The following is a 20,444-nucleotide window of genomic DNA, read 5'->3' on the forward strand; positions in this document are numbered from 1 at the left end:
AAGTCTCTACTGTCATTTTTCTCATTAAGCTGTTTCAGGTTTCTTAGTTCCTCTTCTAAGTACTGTGTGTGTGTGTGTGTACTCAGTTGTGGTTGCAGGGTTCGAGTCACAGCTCCTGGCCCCATTGGTCGCTTCTAGGGCCACTGTGCTCCATGAATTTTATAATTTCTCTTCACCTTATTGTGGCTGTAAGTGTCGAGTCACAGCTCCTGGCCTTGCTTCTCAACTTTCCGGATTCATTCCTAGCCTCGTGTGCCTTATCGTACGTGTTCTTAAAGCTATGTATGGAGCCTGCCTCCACCACTTCTTCATCAAGATCATTAGACTTTCCTACTACTCTGAGACTGAAGAAGTACTGCCTAACATCCCTGTTGCTCATCTGTGACTTTTCCAGTTGTGTCCCCGAGTTTCCTTCTCTCGCCTCTCAAACTCACTGCACCTCTCTACCCTATCAATTCCCCCGAGTATTTTGTATGTTGTTATCATATCTTCCCTGGTTCCATTGTCCTCCAGTGTTGTTAGATCTAATTTCATTAGCCTTTCCTCGTAACTCATACTTCTTAGCTCAGGAACCAGCTTCCTCAGGTGTGGGTTCCTTACTGGTGCTGCGTACTTGAAGACAGACCTGTCACATGTTGTATAAAGTACCCTGGACGATCTGTGGTGTGAACATAATGCAGAGAATTCGTAGTTTGGAGATTAGGAGGAGGTGAGGGATTACCAAAACTATTATCCAGAGGGTTGAGGACGGGTTGTTGAGGTGGTTCGGACATGTAGAAAGGATGGAGCGAAAGAGAATGACTTCGAGAGTGTATAAATCTGTAGTGGAGGGAAGGCGGGGTAGGGGTCGGCCTATGAAAGTTTGGAGGAAGGCGGTAAAGGTGGTTTTGTGTGCGAAGGGCTTGGACTTCAAGCAAGCATCCGTGAGCATATTTGGTAGGAGTGAATGGAGACAAATGGTTTTTACGACTTGACGTGCTGTTGGAGTGTAAGCAAGGTAACGTTTCTGAAGGGATTCAGGGGAACTGACAGACCGGACTTGAGTCCTGGAGGTGGGAAGTACAGTGTCTGTACTCTGAAGGACGGGTGTTAATGTTGCAGTTTTATAACTGTAGTGTAAACCTGCCTCTGCAAGACAGTGATGGAGTGAATGATGGTGAGTTTTTCTTTTTCGGGTCACCCTGACTTGGTGGAAAACGGCCGATGTGTTAATAAAAAAAAAAAAGATAAGAGTTTGTTGGGATTTTCAACCCCAGAGGGTTAGCCACTCAGAATAACCCTAAAAAGTCAGTGCGTCATCAGGGACTGTTCGTCTGATTTCAAGCAGCCAGTTACCTGACCAACCCTGCAGGTTGTCCAGATATATTTACAGTCTCTCCCAGTCCTCAGTTGTTCGTATTAATTTTACATCATCTGCAGACAGTGATGTGTGGGAATCAGTCCCACGCTAGGAGACAACACAATAAATGTCAGAGGACCAAGACTGTTCAACTGTCTCCCAGCATACATAAGGGGGATTACCAATAGACCCCTGACTGTCTTCAAGAAGCCACTGGATAACAACCTAAAGTCAGTACCTGATCAGCCGGACTGTGGTTCGTATGTCAGCTTGCGTGCTGTCAGCAGTAACAGAATGGTTGATCAGACCCTGATCCACCGCCAGGCCTGGTCACAGACCGGGTCGCGGGGGCGTTGACCCCTGAACCCCCGTCTAGGTATACACAAACAGTACTGGTAGTAATAACGACCCTTGAGGAACACTGCTTAGTCTCCATTATATTGTAATGTGTTCTTGCTGGATCCGTGATCCAGTTCCCTGGATCCGTGATCCAGTTCCCTGGATCCGTGATCCAGTTCCCTGGATCCGTGATCCAGTTCCCTGGATCCGTGATCCAGTTCCCTGGATCCGTGATCCAGTTCCCTGGATCCGTGATCCAGTTCCCTGGATCCGTGATCCAGTTCCCTGGATCCGTGATCCAGTTCCCTGGATCCGTGATCCAGTTCCCTGGATCCGTGATCCAGTTCCCTGGATCCGTGATCCAGTTCCCTGGATCCGTGATCTAGTTCCCTGGATCCGTGATCCAGTTCCCTAGATCCGTGATCCAGTTCCCTGGATCCGTGATCCAGTTCCCTGGATCCGTGATCCAGTTCCCTGGATCCGTGATCCAGTTCCCTGGATCCGTGATCCAGTTCCCTGGATCCGTGATCTAGTTCCCTGGATCCGTGATCCAGTTCCCTAGATCCGTGATCCAGTTCCCTGGATCCGTGATCCAGTTCCCTGGATCCGTGATCCAGTTCCCTGGATCCGTGATCCAGTTCCCTGGATCCGTGATCCAGTTCCCTGGATCCGTGATCCAGTCCTCTGATTTACATCTGCCTCCCCTCCCCCCTCGCACCACAGGCGCTGTATAATCCCTACGGATTTAGCGCTTTCCCCTGGTAATATTTTTCCTGGCAGTCACGACTATTTACCTCCACAAAGATTAAGAAAATTACTAAGATTATTGAGGTACAGATATAGTGGAGGATCCATACATAGCTTTAAGAAGAAGTATGATAAAGCTCATGGGGCAGGGAGAGTAACCTAGTAGCGACCAGTGAAGAGGCGGGGCCAGGAGCTGTGAATCGAACCCTGCAACCACAGTAAGGTGCGCAGATCAGCCAGCAGGATAACACAAGTTAGGTGCACACAAGTGTAGCTAGTGTGACCAGTCTACCTTAATTGTTAGGTGCACACAAGTGTAGCTAGTGTGGCCAGTCTACCTTAATTGTTAGGTGCACACAAGTGTAGCTAGTGTGACCAGTCTACCTTAATTGTTAGGTGCACACAAGTGTAGCTAGTGTGGCCAGTCTACCTTAATTGTTAGGTGCACACAAGTGTAGCTAGTGTGACCAGTCTACCTTAATTGTTAGGTGCACACAAGCGCAGCTAGTGTGACCAGTCTACCTTAATTGTTAGGTGCACACAAGTGTAGCTAGTGTGGCCAGTCTACCTTAATTGTTAGGTGCACACAAGTGTAGCTAGTGTGACCAGTCTACCTTAATTGTTAGGTGCACACAAACGCAGCTAGTGTGACCAGTCTACCTTAATTGTTAGGTGCACACAAGTGTAGCTAGTGTGACCAGTCTACCTTAATTGTTAGGTGCACACAAGTGTAGCTAGTGTGGCCAGTCTACCTTAATTGTTAGGTGCACACAAGTGTAGCTAGTGTGACCAGTCTACCTTAATTGTTAGGTGCACACAAGTGTAGCTAGTGTGGCCAGTCTACCTTAATTGTTAGGTGCACACAAGCGCAGCTAGTGTGACCAGTCTACCTTAATTGTTAGGTGCACACAAGTGTAGCTAGTGTGACCAGTCTACCTTAATTGTTAGGTGCACACAAGTGTAGCTAGTGTGGCCAGTCTACCTTAATTGTTAGGTGCACACAAGTGTAGCTAGTGTGACCAGTCTACCTTAATTGTTAGGTGCACACAAGTGTAGCTAGTGTGACCAGTCTACCTTAATTGTTAGGTGCACACAAGTGTAGCTAGTGTGGCCAGTCTACCTTAATTGTTAGGTGCACACAAGTGTAGCTAGTGTGACCAGTCTACCTTAATTGTTAGGTGCACACAAGTGTAGCTAGTGTGACCAGTCTACCTTAATTGTTAGGTGCACACAAGTGTAGCTAGTGTGGCCAGTCTACCTTAATTGTTAGGTGCACACAAGTGTAGCTAGTGTGACCAGTCTACCTTAATTGTTAGGTGCACACAAGCGCAGCTAGTGTGACCAGTCTACCTTAATTGTTAGGTGCACACAAGTGTAGCTAGTGTGGCCAGTCTACCTTAATTGTTAGGTGCACACAAGTGTAGCTAGTGTGACCAGTCTACCTTAATTGTTAGGTGCACACAAGCGCAGCTAGTGTGACCAGTCTACCTTAATTGTTAGGTGCACACAAGTGTAGCTAGTGTGACCAGTCTACCTTAATTGTTAGGTGCACACAAGTGTAGCTAGTGTGGCCAGTCTACCTTAATTGTTAGGTGCACACAAGTGTAGCTAGTGTGACCAGTCTACCTTAATTGTTAGGTGCACACAAGTGTAGCTAGTGTGGCCAGTCTACCTTAATTGTTAGGTGCACACAAGCGCAGCTAGTGTGACCAGTCTACCTTAATTGTTAGGTGCACACAAGTGTAGCTAGTGTGACCAGTCTACCTTAATTGTTAGGTGCACACAAGTGTAGCTAGTGTGGCCAGTCTACCTTAATTGTTAGGTGCACACAAGTGTAGCTAGTGTGACCAGTCTACCTTAATTGTTAGGTGCACACAAGTGTAGCTAGTGTGACCAGTCTACCTTAATTGTTAGGTGCACACAAGTGTAGCTAGTGTGGCCAGTCTACCTTAATTGTTAGGTGCACACAAGTGTAGCTAGTGTGACCAGTCTACCTTAATTGTTAGGTGCACACAAGCGCAGCTAGTGTGACCAGTCTACCTTAATTGTTAGGTGCACACAAGTGTAGCTAGTGTGACCAGTCTACCTTAATTGTTAGGTGCACACAAGTGTAGCTAGTGTGGCCAGTCTACCTTAATTGTTAGGTGCACACAAGCGCAGCTAGTGTGACCAGTCTACCTTAATTGTTAGGTGCACACAAGTGTAGCTAGTGTGACCAGTCTACCTTAATTGTTAGGTGCACACAAGTGTAGCTAGTGTGGCCAGTCTACCTTAATTGTTAGGTGCACACAAGTGTAGCTAGTGTGACCAGTCTACCTTAATTGTTAGGTGCACACAAGCGCAGCTAGTGTGACCAGTCTACCTTAATTGTTAGGTGCACACAAGTGTAGCTAGTGTGACCAGTCTACCTTAATTGTTAGGTGCACACAAGTGTAGCTAGTGTGGCCAGTCTACCTTAATTGTTAGGTGCACACAAGCGCAGCTAGTGTGACCAGTCTACCTTAATTGTTAGGTGCACACAAGTGTAGCTAGTGTGACCAGTCTACCTTAATTGTTAGGTGCACACAAGCGCAGCTAGTGTGACCAGTCTACCTTAATTGTTAGGTGCACACAAGTGTAGCTAGTGTGACCAGTCTACCTTAATTGTTAGGTGCACACAAGTGTAGCTAGTGTGGCCAGTCTACCTTAATTGTTAGGTGCACACAAGCGCAGCTAGTGTGACCAGTCTACCTTAATTGTTAGGTGCACACAAGTGTAGCTAGTGTGACCAGTCTACCTTAATTGTTAGGTGCACACAAGTGTAGCTAGTGTGGCCAGTCTACCTTAATTGTTAGGTGCACACAAGTGTAGCTAGTGTGACCAGTCTACCTTAATTGTTAGGTGCACACAAGCGCAGCTAGTGTGACCAGTCTACCTTAATTGTTAGGTGCACACAAGTGTAGCTAGTGTGACCAGTCTACCTTAATTGTTAGGTGCACACAAGTGTAGCTAGTGTGGCCAGTCTACCTTAATTGTTAGGTGCACACAAGCGCAGCTAGTGTGACCAGTCTACCTTAATTGTTAGGTGCACACAAGTGTAGCTAGTGTGACCAGTCTACCTTAATTGTTAGGTGCACACAAGTGTAGCTAGTGTGGCCAGTCTACCTTAATTGTTAGGTGCACACAAGTGTAGCTAGTGTGACCAGTCTACCTTAATTGTTAGGTGCACACAAGTGTAGCTAGTGTGGCCAGTCTACCTTAATTGTTAGGTACACACAAGTGTAGCTAGTGTGACCAGTCTACCTTAATTGTTAGGTACACACAAGTGCAGCTAGTGTGGCCAGTCTACCTTAATTGTTAGGTGCACACAAGCGCAGCTAGTGTGACCAGTCTACCTTAATTGTTAGGTGCACACAAGCGCAGCTAGTGTGACCAGTCTACCTTAATTGTTAGGTGCACACAAGTGTAGCTAGTGTGACCAGTCTACCTTAATTGTTAGGTGCACACAAGTGTAGCTAGTGTGGCCAGTCTACCTTAATTGTTAGGTGCACACAAGCGCAGCTAGTGTGACCAGTCTACCTTAATTGTTAGGTGCACACAAGTGTAGCTAGTGTGACCAGTCTTCCTTAATTGTTAGGTGCACACAAGCGCAGCTAGTGTGACCAGTCTACCTTAATTGTTAGGTGCACACAAGTGTAGCTAGTGTGACCAGTCTACCTTAATTGTTAGGTGCACACAAGCGCAGCTAGTGTGACCAGTCTACCTTAATTGTTAGGTGCACATAAGTGTAGCTAGTGTGGCCAGTCTACCTTAATTGTTAGGTGCACACAAGTGTAGCTAGTGTGGCCAGTCTACCTTAATTGTTAGGTGCACACAAGCGCAGCTAGTGTGACCAGTCTACCTTAATTGTTAGGTGCACACAAGTGTAGCTAGTGTGGCCAGTCTACCTTAATTGTTAGGTGCACACAAGCGCAGCTAGTGTGACCAGTCTACCTTAATTGTTAGGTGCACACAAGTGTAGCTAGTGTGGCCAGTCTACCTTAATTGTTAGGTGCACACAAGTGTAGCTAGTGTGACCAGTCTACCTTAATTGTTAGGTACACACAAGTGCAGCTAGTGTGACCAGTCTACCTTAATTGTTAGGTACACACAAGTGCAGCTAGTGTGACCAGTCTACCTTAATTGTTAGGTACACACAAGTGCAGCTAGTGTGACCAGTCTACCTTAATTGTTAGGTACACACAAGTGCAGCTAGTGTGACCAGTCTACCTTGTTAGGTACACACAAGTGCAGCTAGTGTGACCAGTCTACCTTGTTAGGTACACACAAGTGCAGCTAGTGTGACCAGTCTACCTTGTTAGGTACACACAAGTGCAGCTAGTGTGACATTAGTTACCTTCGTGTATATATTTAACTAACATTACAAAGGTACCAATGTGTTACACAAGATTTATTCTTCAACTTGTGGGTTTTCTAAGCCTCATAACATCAACTAATATAATAATCACTTCTCTTGTATTCGTTTTAAACTCCTAAATTCACACCTTATTATTATTACCTTATTAATCTTAAGTTTGTCTAAAGTTCGCCTGTAATACTCTGCTTATACGAGGTCTTTCAGCATGTACATCCAAATGTCATTCACCTCTGTACAAACATTGTATCATTGTATCAGTGTCTTTCTTGTAGTGTTTAAAAATGCAGCTGACCCAAGTCTCTCTCTCGTGGCGCATCTGTCTTTGTCTTATACAACTTTAACTAGTTATTAAATCAACATTTGGTATTTTTAAACTCATGCTGGATATTGTTTGTTTCTGCCACATTGGTTTTCCATGGTACACTTGATGAGTTTCTCTGTTATTTTGTGAGGTTTACATTTGTGTGCACATACTCACCTAATTGTGGTTGCAGGGGTCGAGACTCAGCTCCACTGTGTGTGTGTGTGTGTGTGTGTATTACAACCCAGGAATTCAAAGGACTGTTATCCTGGGTGTAAAGGGAGCAAAATAAACACAGCAGAAAAACTTTTGACTTAAACTATCCTTCACCAAGTAAGAACAGAAGTATGTACACTATATATACTGTGTATAACAATAGGTATTAGTGCGCTCCACGGTAAGCAAGGCAGAATAGAAGCCACTAGAGAGCAGACCGTGCTTCAACCAGCTCTAGAATGGGAATGACAAGGGCAGACAGGTGTGTGGTACCCACAGCACCTCTGCGATTGCCAAAACCATCTTCTCATTGGCTTGAACTTGGGTACAGATCGAACGACGGGGCCCCATCGTTCGACCCTTAGTACTGGTTCACTGGTTGGGGGAGATAGCCTTTCACTGAGGATGTGTACATGCACCGAATAAAGGTTATGTACTCTTCGCATGCCACACCCCCACCCCAAGAGGGCTCAGGAATGGGCTCCCACCTCCCATTGGTAACTGTGCCACCATGGCACCATATAATGGGACTGCCTTTCCTCTCAGCCATCCAACTCTTAGAGCTCAGCTTTATTCACGACATAAAGCCAAACCCTAAACTTAAAGTGAGACAGCAGACAGTAGGGCTAACCTAGGTCCAAGGTACGGGCGGACGGTAGCCCGCACCCCCTCACTAAAAAAAAAAGAAACACACAAGGGGAAAAAAGAGCTAGAAACCGGTTACCACAGGTCCCTAACACATCCTAACCTAATACAATCTTGATAACGCATCTGCCAACTTATTTTCTTTGCCGGCAATGTGTAATATTCTGAGAGAATAGGGTTGCAGTCGTAGACTCCATCTCATGAGCCTCGTATTGTGGTTCTTCATGGCTTGGAGATATACCAGAGGGTTGTGGTCACTATAGACAGTGACCACCTGTGAAGTTGGCCCACGTAAACATCGAAGTGCTCCAAGGCCAGTACCAGCGCGAGGGCTTCTTTTTCAGTGGTAGAGTAAGCCCTCTGGTGCAGCTGGAACTTGGCCGAGTAGAAGGCTACAGGCTGTAACCCCTCGTCCCCGTTTTGGAACAGTACTGCCCCAACCCCAGACTCACAAGCATCAACCTGTAATGAGAAAGGTTTGGAGAAGTCTGGAGACAAAAGAATGGGTGCAGTACACAATAATCTTTTTGCTTTCGTAAAAGCATTTTGACATTCTGGGGTCCAATTAAAGAGAACTTTGTGACTGGTACCTGATAGTAACCTTTAAGGAGATCTAACTTGGACACAAAAGTAGCCTTACCCACAAAGTCGATTACATCATCCAGACGAGGAAGAGGGTAAGCATTTGTAATTGTGACCTCATTTACCTTACGGTAGTCTGTACACATACGAAAACCTCCATCAGCTTTTTTAACAAGGATGCACGGTGAAGCCCATGGACTAGACTCCTCCTCCACTAACACATGCTCTAACAGAAATTCTACCTCCTGCTGAAGTAGCTTCTGCTTTTCAGGATTAGCTCTGTAGGGGGAGAGTTTAATAGGTTTAGAGTTTCCAACATCTACGTCATGATAACCTAATGTACATTTTTTCGGCACATCCGAGAAAATATCAGGGTATGACTGTAGAAGCGCAGTTAAACTTGTTGCTTGAGTTTCAGATAGCTCCACCATTAAAGGGGTAGGATCTTTGAGGAGGACAGAGTTTGGAAGCTTGACATTAGTTTCAGAAATAGTGCAAAGAGTCAGAGTTGTCTTCAGAGATAGAGGACAGAGTCATTTCTAGGACTTTATCTGGTGTATGAAAAGATTTTAATTGATTAATATGATAAGTTTTAGTTTTTGAGGTCTTATCAAGGGGAGATACCACATAATTTACATCAGATAATTTACTTACAATTTGCATAGGTCCCATAAATCTAGCTTTCAAGGCTTGGCCAGCTATAGGTTCCTGTACCAAAACCTTGTCTCCTGGATGGAAGGAGTGAAATTGTGCATTTCTGTCATACCTCTGTTTCATCTTGTTTTGAGCTGCCTTTAAATTAGCCTTGGCTAACTGACGTGCCACCTGCAACCTTGAAGACGGGTTGTAGAGTGTTGAGCTAACGTCTTCTCCCGTCCATCCTTCTTTGAGCACCTGAAGAGGACCTCGTACATTGTGCCCAAAGATCAGATCAAACAGACTATACCCGGTAGACTCCTGCTCAGTTTCCCTTATTGAAAACATCAACAAAGGTAGTAATTCATCCCAGTCTGTAGGAAAATGCATACAAAAAGTTCTCATCATGGTTTTTAATGTCTGATGGAATCTTTCCAAGGCGCCTTGGGACTGAGGATGATAGGCAGTGGATAAGTTGTGGATTATCCCTAACCTAGTTAATGCTTCCCTAAATGCTTTGGCAGTGAAGTTAGTACCTTGATCACTTTGAATAGATTTAGGAATGCCAAAACAAGAAATCTGGTTAATGCTTTGAGAATGGCTTTAGTATTAATACTGAGCATGGGATTTGCTTCTGGGTATCTAGTTACTCTATCCATAATGGTAAATAAGTACTGATTTCCAGACTTTGACTTAGGTAGTGGCCCTACACAATCTCTAATTAATTCTGCAAAAGGTTCTCCATCAACGGGTATAGGCTCGAGAGGTGCAGGTTTAATGGAATGTCCAGGTTTCCCCACTTGCTGACATTCTCGGCAACATAGGATATGATTCTTCACATCCTGCCTTAATTTTGGCCAATGGAATTCTTTTATGATTCTGTATAATGTTTTAGTAATTTCTAGGGGACCTCCTAATGAAGCATTATGAGCTACATTCAATATTTGAGGTCTAAACTTTGTTGGAACCACTAACCTGTTTGACAGTTGCCTGCCCTCTATCTCCTTACCAGTCTCAGTGCAGATCAAATAGTCGTTTTTAAGTTTATACTTGACCGGATGATCCAAAAGCGAAATTCAAAGAAGGATCCTTTTGTTGTTCCTCCCGGAAGGACAGTCCCTCGGGCATGGAAACAGATATATCTGGCAATCCTGCAACCTTGGAATAGGAAGGTTTGATCTGGGTCTGTTGACTTAATTTATGAGGCTTTGGCCAGTTTTCCTCGTAAAACAAATTGGCTATTCCGAGATCAGAGTCGTCCAAGGATAGGTCAGCATTCTCGGCAGACAACCTTTGGGATGTTGCCCGAGTTATGGCCAACACCAGAGAAGAATTAATCATTATGGGTTCAGGACATACACTCGCTGTGGTAATGTTATTACCCAGTAATAACATGGCATCTTTCATAGGAAATCCCTCGGATACACCCACAGTCAAGTATCCAGTGTAATATTTGCACTGTACATAAATTCTGTGCAAGGGGACATAAAAGATTGGTCCTCTGAATGCTTCTAGCAAAATGGAGGATTGTAGAGAAGTGTGTTCAGAAAGGGGAAGTACTCCCTCTCTTATAAGTGAGCAATATGCTCCAGTATCTCTAAAGGTTCTGACTTCAGTTGTTTTTGGGTCTTCCTGAAGGGAAATACGACTATGACAGTAATAAGGAGCCATCCCTTTCTCTACTTCTTTCTGGGACATGTTACTAGGGACACTATAGATTTTCCCTAATGGTTGGGGTTTATGGGGGCAGTTGGGACGGATGTGACCTACTTGGTTGCAGAGAAAGCAGACGACAGGCTTGACCTTAGCTCCCGGCTGACGTTGCAACTGGTGTCGCTCTGACTGGTGTCACTCTGGATACTGTTGTCGAGTTGCACCATGTTGAATGGTTTGTCGCTCACCAGGTTGACCTTAAGTTGAGTAGCGTGGTTCACCAGGTGACTTAGTTGGCTGATGTAGACGTTCTCCTTCTGGCTGGCACTTTATCCTCCAATGTTGACGATCTCTGCTCATACTAGGCTGTTGAAAAGAGAGATGGAATCGCTTGGACAAGGAGCGGTTGGTTTCAAAGGTATCAGCCAACCTGGGTGCCTCCAATGCAGTGGTTAAGACATGATCCTGCAGAAAGACTCTAACCTCTGGTCCCACAGACTCCAGCAGGCTGTCGACTAGGACAAGCTGCATGAGATCATAAAAGGTGGCGACACCATTTGCTTTATACCAGCTGGTAAAAGCTTTGGTCTGCTGTCGCATGAAATTCACCAGGGATTGACCAAGCTGTCATCTGCCTAACTTGAATGACTTCCTATACTTAGCTGGGATGCATTGATATGCTCCCAGAACTGTGGTCTTCACCACTTTATAATGGGAAAAATCAGTGTCATTTAACTCTGACGTAAATTTCTATGCCTTACCAAACAACGCTGTGTGAACCAATGATGCCCAATGCTGTTTATGCCACCTCAAGGCTCGAGCCTGATTTTCGAAAGTTTCAAAAAATTGTTCTGGTTCTGCCTCATTGAGGTGGGGAACAAGCGGTACTGCTTTCTTTAAACTAAAGTCATTTACAACTTGAGAAAACTGCCTTCTTTCTTTTTCCCTATCAAACTCTTCCTTGGCATATGCCCTCTGTTCCCTAGTTTGCTCAAGATTGATTTTCACCAACTCAAGTGCCAATGCAGCTGATCCGCCTTCAGACAATCCTTTTGCATGAAACTGACGATTTTGCTCAGTTGATGAATCATTTTCCTCCTGTGAGAACATCGGAGTTTTATTCCTGGCTCCTGTAGGGGGAGGAGTTTGATGTGCCGTCTCCTCTTCTCGAAGATTGATACTTATAAGAGTACGAAGCTGCGCAGCTGTGAGAGTGCGTTCGTAATCAATGCCAATGGAACGAGCAATTTGCCAACAGCACTGTAGGGAAAATTTAGACAAGTTTAATAAAGTGTATTCAGACACCAGACGTCTGACTCGTCTAGGTGGCATACCCCAACGTAACACGCTATTTGCAATACACGCTTAGCTATGCACAGTACAACTGCAGAATACTCGTGCCCACACGTAACACGTTATTTGCAGTACACGCTTAGCTATGCACAGCACGACTGCAAGGCTGATACACAATAGCAAAGCTGACTGCAAAATCTTCACACAACAGTAGGATTGACTGCAGCAAAGCGAGCACAACGAACAAGCTAGTAGCGAGCTATCAATGACCATACAATAGCAGGCTGACCATAAAACACAAGGCTGACACGCAAAATTTCGTAAAGCATTGGCAAAGCTAATGCAATGCCAGCTACACAATGTTCCTGCTTCCAGTGTCACTCTAGGCTCAACTCGTGCTCTAGGTCCAGCTCCAGCTCCCAGACAGTCTCCCATATTACAACCCAGGAATCCAAAGGCCTGTTATCCTGGGTGTAAAGAGAGCAAAATAAACACAGCAGAAAAACGTTTGTTTTATATTATCCTTCAAGTAAGAACAGAAGTATGTACACTATATACACTATGTACAACAATAGGTATTAGTGCATTCCACAGTAAGCAAGGCAGAATAGAAGCCACTAGAGAGCAGACCGTGCTTCAACCAGCTCTAGAATGGGAATGATAAGGGCAGACAGGCGGGTGGTACCCACAACACCTCTGCCATTGCCAAAATCATCTCATTGGCTTGAACCTGGGTACTGATCGAACGACGGGGCCCCATCGTTTGACCCTAGTACAGTACTGGTTCACTGGTTGGGGGAGATAGCCTTTCAATGAGGGTGTGTACATGCGCCGAATAAAGGTTACATACTCTTTGCATGCCACAATGTGTGTGTGTACTCACCTAATTGTGGTTGCAGGGGTCGAGACTCAGCTCTTGTGTGTATGTGTGTGTGTGTGTGTGTGTGTGTGTGTGTGTGTGTGTGTGTGTGTGTGTGTGTGTGTGTGCGTGTGTATGTGTGTATGTTGTGTGTGTGTTATGCGTGTGTATTGTGTGTGTGTGTGTGTGTGTGTGTGTGTGTGTGTGTGTGTGTGTTGTGTGTGTGTGTGTGTGTGTGTGTTGTACTCACCTATTTGTGGTTGCAGGGGTCGATTCATAGCTCCTGGCCCCGCCTCTTCACTGATTGCTATTAGGTCCTCTCTCTCCCTGCTCCATGAGCTTTATCATACCTCGCCTTAAAACTATGTATGGTTCCCGCCTCCACTACTTCACTTTCTAGGCTATTCCACGGCTTGACTACTCTATGACTGAAGAAATACTTCCTAACATCCCTTTGATTCATCTGAGTTTTCAACTTCCAATTGTGACCTCTTGTGTCTGTGTCCTATCTCTGGAACATCCTGTCTTTGTGTGTGTGTGTGTGTGTGTGTGTGTGTGTGTGTGTGTGTGTGTGTGTGTGTGTGTGTGTGTGGGTGTGTGTTGTGTGTGTGTGTATGTGTGTGTGTGTGTGTTGTGTGTGTGTGTGTGTGTGTGTGTGTGTGTGTGTGTGTGTGTGTGTGTGTTGTGTGTTGTGTGTGTGTATGTGTGTGTGTGTTAGTTACCATTTGGTCCTAGGCACATGTCGATTAGACACTAGGCCTGTTGTATGTGCATGCGTATATATGTGTGTGTGTGTGTGTGTGTGTGTGTGTGTGTGTGTGTGTGTATGTGTGTGTGTGTGTGTGTGTGTGTGTGTGTGTGTGTGTGTGTATGTGTATGTGTGTGTGTTGTGTGTGTTGTGTGTTGTGTGTGTACTCACCTAACTGCACTCACCTAATTGTGGTTGCAGGGGTCGATACACAGCTCCGGGCCCCGCCACTTCACTGACCGCTACTTGGTCCTCCCTCTCCCTACTCCATGAGCTTTATCATACCACGTCTTAAAACTTTGTGTGGTTCCTGCCTCCACTACATCACTTGTTAGACTATTCCATTTTCTGACAACTCTGTGGCTGAAGAAATACTTCCTAACATCCCTTTGACTCATCTAAGTCTTCAGCTTCCAATTGTGACCCCTTGTTTCTGTGTCAAATCTCTGTAACATCCTGTCTCTGTCCACCTTGTCTATTTCATGCAGTATTTTGTATGTCGCTATCATGTCTCCCCTGACCCTCCTGTCCTCCAGTGTCGTTAGGCCGATTTCCCTTAACCTTTCTTCATAGGACATTCTCCTTTGCTCTGGAACCAGCCTTGTTGCAAACCTTTGCACTTTCTCTAATTTCTTGACGTGTTTGACCAGGTGTGGGTTCCAAACTGGTGCTGCATACTCCAGTATGGGTGTGACGTACACAGTGTATAAAGTCTTGAACGATTCCTTACTGAGGTACCGGTACCCTATTCTCAGAAATGCCAGGCGCCCATATGCCGCCGCAGTTATCTGGTTAACGTGTGCTTCTGGCGATGTACTCGGTATTATACTCACTCCTAGATCTTTCTCCTTGAGTGAGGTTTGCAGTCTTTGGCCACCTAGCCTATACTCTGTCTGCGGTCTTCTTTGGCCTTATCCGATCTTCATGACTTTGCATTTTGTTGGGTTAAATTCTAGGAGCCAATTGCTGGACCACACATCCAGCCTGTCCAGGTCTCATTGTAGACCTGTCTGGTCCGCATCTGATTTAATTCTCCTCATTAACTTCACATCATCTGCAAACAGGGACACTTCTGAGTCTATCTCTTCCATAATGTCGTTCACATATACCAAGAATAGCACTGGTCCCAGGACTTACCCCTGTGGGACCCCACTCGTCACAGGCGCCCACTGTGATACCTCATCATGGACCATGACTCGCTGTTGCCTCCCTGTTAGGTATTCTCTGATCCATTGCAGTGCCCTTCCTGTTGTATGTGCCTGATCCTCTAGCTTCTGTACTAATCTCTTGTCAGGAACTGTGCCGAAGGCCTTCTTGCAGTCCAAGAAAATGCAATCAACCCACCCCTCCCTCTCATTTCTTACTTCAGTTACCTTGTCATAAAACTCTAGTAGGTTTGTGACACGGGATTTGCATTCCATGAATCCATGCTGGCTGTCGTTTATAATCTTGTTCTGTTCCAGGTGCTCCACCACTCTCCTCCTGATAATCTTCTCCATGACTTTGCATGCTATACACGTCAGTGACACAGGTCTGTAATTTTGTGCCTCGTTTCTGTCTCCTTTCTTAAAGATGGGGAATACATTTGCCATTTTCCATACTTCAGGTAGTTGCCCAGTTTCAAGGGATGTGTTGAAGATTGTGGTTAGTGGCACACACACCATCTCTGCTCCTTCTCAAAGGACCCACGGGGAGATGTTGTCCGGTCCTGTCGACTTTGAGGTATCAAGGTTACTTAGCTTCTGTTCCTCCTCCTCAGTTGTGTGTATGTCATCCAACACTTGTTGGTATATTTCATGTTGGTGTTTCCCTCTGTGCTGTCTTCCCAGAGCCCTTCCTATCTCTACTGTACATACTTTCTTGAATCTCGTGTTGAGCTCCTCACATACCTCTTGATCGTTTCTTGTGAGTTCCCCACCTTCTTTCCTCAGCCTGATCACCTGGTCTTTGTTGTCTTCCTCCTAATGTGGCTATACAGCAGTTTCGGGTCAGACTTGACTTTCGATGCTATGTTGTTTTCGTACTGTCGCTGGGCCTCCCTCCTTACCTGTGCATACTCATTTCTGGCTCTTCGACTAATTTCCTGGGTTCTTTGCCTTCTATACTTTTTCCATTCTCTAGTGTACTTAGTTTTTGCCTCCCTTCACCTTCGGGTAAACCAGGGGCTCGTTCTGATCTTCCCATTATTTCTGTTACCCTTGGGAACAAACCTTTCCTGTGTCTCCTAGCATTTTGTTGTTACGTATCCCATCATTTCGTTTACTGACTTTCCTACCAATTCTCTGTCCCACTGAACCTCCTGCAGGAAGTTCCTCATACCTGTGTAGTCCCCCCTTTTATAGTTTGGCTTTTCCCATTCAACTCCTGTTACCCTCTCCACTTGTAACTCTACTATGTATTCAAAGCACAGAACCGCGTGATCACTAGCTCCAAGGGGCCTCTCATATGTGATGTCCTCAATGTCTGAACTGCTCCGGGTGAACATGAGGTCCAGTCTTGATGGTTCATTCTCCCCTCTATCTCTTGTAGTGTCCTTAACATGTTGACGCATGAGGTTTTCCAGTACCACATCCATCATCTTGGCTCTCCATGTTTTGGGACCCCCATGAGGCTCCAGGTTTTCCCAGTCGATCTCCCTGTGGTTGAAATCACCTATAACCAGTAACTTTGCTCTGCTCGAGTGAGCTCTTCTTGCCACCTCAGCCAGTGTGTCTACCAGTGCTCTGTTGCTCTCTTCATATTCCTCTATTGGCCTCCTGTAGTTCTGTGGTGGATTATACATCACTCCAATGACTACCTTATGTTCCCCAGACTGAATTGTACCTACTATGTAATCCCTTTCTCCAATCATGTCCTTGCCTTCCATTTCCTTAAATCTCCATCGGTTTTTTATGAGCAGTGCAACCCCTCCTCCCCCTCTGCTCCTTCTATCTTTCCTCAGGATCTGATATCCCGGTGGGAAGATTGCGTCTGTTATAGTCTCAGTGAGTTTCGTTTCTGTGACTGCTGTGATGTCTGGGTGTGTGGGTGCTATGATTGTGTGTGTGTGTGTGTGTGTGTGTGTGTGTGTGTGTGTGTACACCTCAGACTTACACATGTGTGTGGGCTCATTGCAATTTCGTGTGTGTGTGTGTGTGTGTGTGTGTGTGTGTGTGTGTGTACTCACCTAGTTGTACTCACCTAGTTGATGTTGCAGGGGTCGAGTCCAAGCTCCTGGCCCCGCCTCTTCACTGGTCACCACTAGGTCACTCTCCCTGAACCATGAGCTTTATCGTACCTCTGCTTAAAGCTATGTATGGATCCTGCCTCCACTACATCGCTTCCCAAACTACCTCTTAGCTCTGGGACTAGTCTTGTTGCAAACTTTTGCACTTTCTCTAGTTTCTTTACATGCTTGGCTAGGTGTGGGTTCCAAACTGGTGCCGCATACTCCAATATGGGCCTAACGTACACGGTGTACAGGGTCCTGAACGATTCCTTATTAAGATGTCGGAATGCTGTTCTGAGGTTTGCCAGGCGTGCGTATGCTGCAGCAGTTATATAGTTGATGTGCACTTCAGATGTGCCTGATGTTATACTCACCCCAAGATCTTTTTCCTTGAGTGAGGTTTGTAGTCTCTGGCCCCCTAGACTGTACTCCGTCTGCGGACTTCTTTGCCCTTCCCCAATCTTCATGACTTTGCACTTGGTGGGATTGAACTCCAAGAGCCAATTGCTGGACCAGGTCTGCAGCCTGTGTGTGTGTGTGTGTGTGTGTGTGTGTGTGTGTACACCTCAGAGTTACACATGTGTGCGGGTTCATCGCTTGTGTGTGTGTGTGTACTCACCTAGTTGAGGTTGCAGGGGTCGAGTTCGAGCTCCTGTGTGTGTGTGTGTGTGTGTGTGTGTGTGTGTGTGTGTGTGTGTGTGTGTGTGTGTGTGTGTGTGTGTGTGTGTGTATGTGTGTGTGTGTGTATGTGTGTGTGTATGTGTGTGTGTGTGTGTGTGTGTGTATGTGTGTGTGTGTATGTGTGTGTGTGTGTGTGTGTGCGTGTATGTTTGTGTGTGTATGTGTGTATATATATATGTGTGTGTGTGTGTGTGTGTGTGTGTGAGTGTGTGTGTATGTGTGTATGTGTGTGTGTATGTGTGTGTGTGAGTATGTGCGTGTGTGCGTGTGTGTATGTGTGTGTGTGTGTGTGTGTGTGTGTGTGTGTGTGTGTGTGTGTGTATGTGTGTGTGTACACTTCAGACTTACACGTGTGTGCGGGTTCATCGCATGTGTGTGTGTGTGTGTGTGTGTGTGTACACCTCAGTCTTACACGTGTGTGCGGGTTCATCGCATGTGTGTGTGTGTGTGTGTGTACACCTCAGTCTTACACGTGTGTGCGGGTTCATCGCATGTGTGTGTGTGTGTGTACACCTCAGTCTTACACGTGTGTGCGGGTTCATCGCATGTGTGTGTGTGTGTGTACACCTCAGTCTTACACGTGTGTGCGGGTTCATCGCATGTGTGTGTGTGTGTGTGTACACCTCAGTCTTACACGTGTGTGCGGGTTCATCGCATGTGTGTGTGTGTGTGTACACCTCAGTCTTACACGTGTGTGCGGGTTCATCGCATGTGTGTGTGTGTGTGTACACCTCAGTTTTACACGTGTGTGCGGGTTCATCGCATGTGTGTGTGTGTGTGTACACCTCAGTCTTACACGTGTGTGCGGGTTCATCGCATGTGTGTGTGTGTGTGTACACCTCAGTCTTACACGTGTGTGCGGGTTCATCGCATGTGTGTGTGTGTGTGTGTGTGTGTGTGTGTGTGTGTACACCTCAGTCTTACACGTGTGTGCGGGTTCATCGCATGTGTGTGTGTGTGTGTGTGTGTACACCTCAGTCTTACACGTGTGTGCGGGTTCATCGCATGTGTGGTGGGGGGGGTAAGGGAGGTATTAGAGAGAGATCTCTAACAGATAAGAAACCAGGCTGAACCAGCCCAACACATGTCAGCCACAACACATGTCAGTCCCAACACATGCACCAGACAACCACACCAACCAACAATGGCACTCCTGCCATCTTCATAAGAAACATAAACAATTACTGAAGGTGGGTTCCCCACAAGGCTGTATATAAGCTCAGCGACTAGCTCCTGACAGGGAAGCCTAGCTGGCCTGGCAACACAAAACGAGTCTACTGATGGTGATAAACACACGCACCTCCCTCATATGTTAGGAAAATGGACTGTAGCATTTTTTACAATGTAGGATGGGTTAAATAGGGTGTGGGAGGGTGGGATAGGTGGGTAAAGGAGGATAGATACGGCAGGTGCAAGCGTACACACGGGTCAGCAGGCAAGTTGTAAAGTGAGACGAGTAGTATGCCATATATGGCCATGGATTTGTGGAGTATGTGGCTGTCTGTGTAGAGGCGAACCAAAATTAGAGAAGCAGCTTGGTACAGAGTGTGTGTGTGGACGCTGGTGTGTGTGGTACCTGCTGGCCTGCTAGTGTGCTGCTACAGTGGTGTTAGTGGTGCTCAGGGGGCTACAATATCACATAGCAGGCGGGTAGACAGCCGCCCCGGCTGTCTCTTAATCCCAGTTCTTTGCCCCAGTGCTCTCTGTGTTTTTGTGTTGTGTCAATGCATTACTAAGGAATACAGTGTTGTTGTAACTGGTGAGGTTAATCATGCGGACACTGGCGCACACTCTTGCCACCTTATGCGCTCAGAAATGCGCGCACCATGTAAATTGAAGAGGATTTATATACCATAGGTGAGTGTTGTGATGTTAATGTTAGTTGATAACTGCTGCAGTCAGCAGGTGGTTGCTGCTGCTGCTGCTGCTGCTGCTGCTGCTGCTGCTGCTGCTCATAGCTTCAGCAGGACACCTACTGCTTCCCTACACCTATATACCTCCACATACACAACTCCCCATCCACGTATATACCAATTTCGTGACGTGATCCACGAATTTCTCCCCAACTTTACGCAGATCATACGCCTTGACCACTCACCCCACCATTTATATATATCTAAATAGCGTCAATATAGGAATTAGAAGATGCGATTATTGGCGTACAGACGCCGGAGATTAAAACATATCTGCGCTGAAGGGCGATACGTGTAGGAAAGTGTGCTAAAAATCGCCCTTAAGCGCATAATACTGACCATACACAAGTCAGAATTTCTGACTTTATACACTATTATTATTAAAAAAAATCCAATTGTGCATTTATAAACTTGTATGTTAATTAAAGATATACCAGGATAGAATATCCGTATGTATATATTAAACGATATTCACCAAGAGATAGAATATCTATCACTAAGAGGTGCTATGTGTAATTCATTAAGAGGTGGTATATCTACATGTATATACACTGAGAGGTGGTATATCTATGTGTATATTCACTAAGAGGTGGTATATCTACATGTATATACACTGAGAGGTGGTATATCTATGTGTATATACACTAAGAGGTGGTATATCTACATGTATATACACTGAGAGGTGGTATATCTATGTGTATATACACTAAGAGGTGGTATATCGACATATACACTGAGAGGTGGTATATCTATATGTATATACACTGAGAGGTGGTATATCACACTGAGAGGTGGTATATATGTGTACACTAAGTGTATATACATGTTTATACTGAGATATCTATGTGTATATACACTAAGAGGTGGTATATCGACATATACACTGAG

At 45.6% G+C, this 20,444-nt stretch overlaps 1 protein-coding gene across 1 annotated transcript in view; it reads left to right on the top strand.

The window, feature by feature from the left end:
- Positions 1–19,054: 19,054 nt before the first annotated feature.
- The window catches only part of LOC128699894 (uncharacterized), a 461,924-nt gene continuing 460,534 nt past the window's right edge, over positions 19,055–20,444 (top strand). The window contains exon 1 of the mRNA XM_070102263.1: positions 19,055–19,500. The gene's annotated coding sequence lies outside the window, so the exon portion shown is untranslated. The remainder of the gene's footprint in view (positions 19,501–20,444) is intronic.

The sequence above is a fragment of the Cherax quadricarinatus genome, chromosome 81, assembly GCF_038502225.1.
Source record: "Cherax quadricarinatus isolate ZL_2023a chromosome 81, ASM3850222v1, whole genome shotgun sequence".
Lineage (NCBI taxonomy): Eukaryota > Metazoa > Arthropoda > Malacostraca > Decapoda > Parastacidae > Cherax > Cherax quadricarinatus.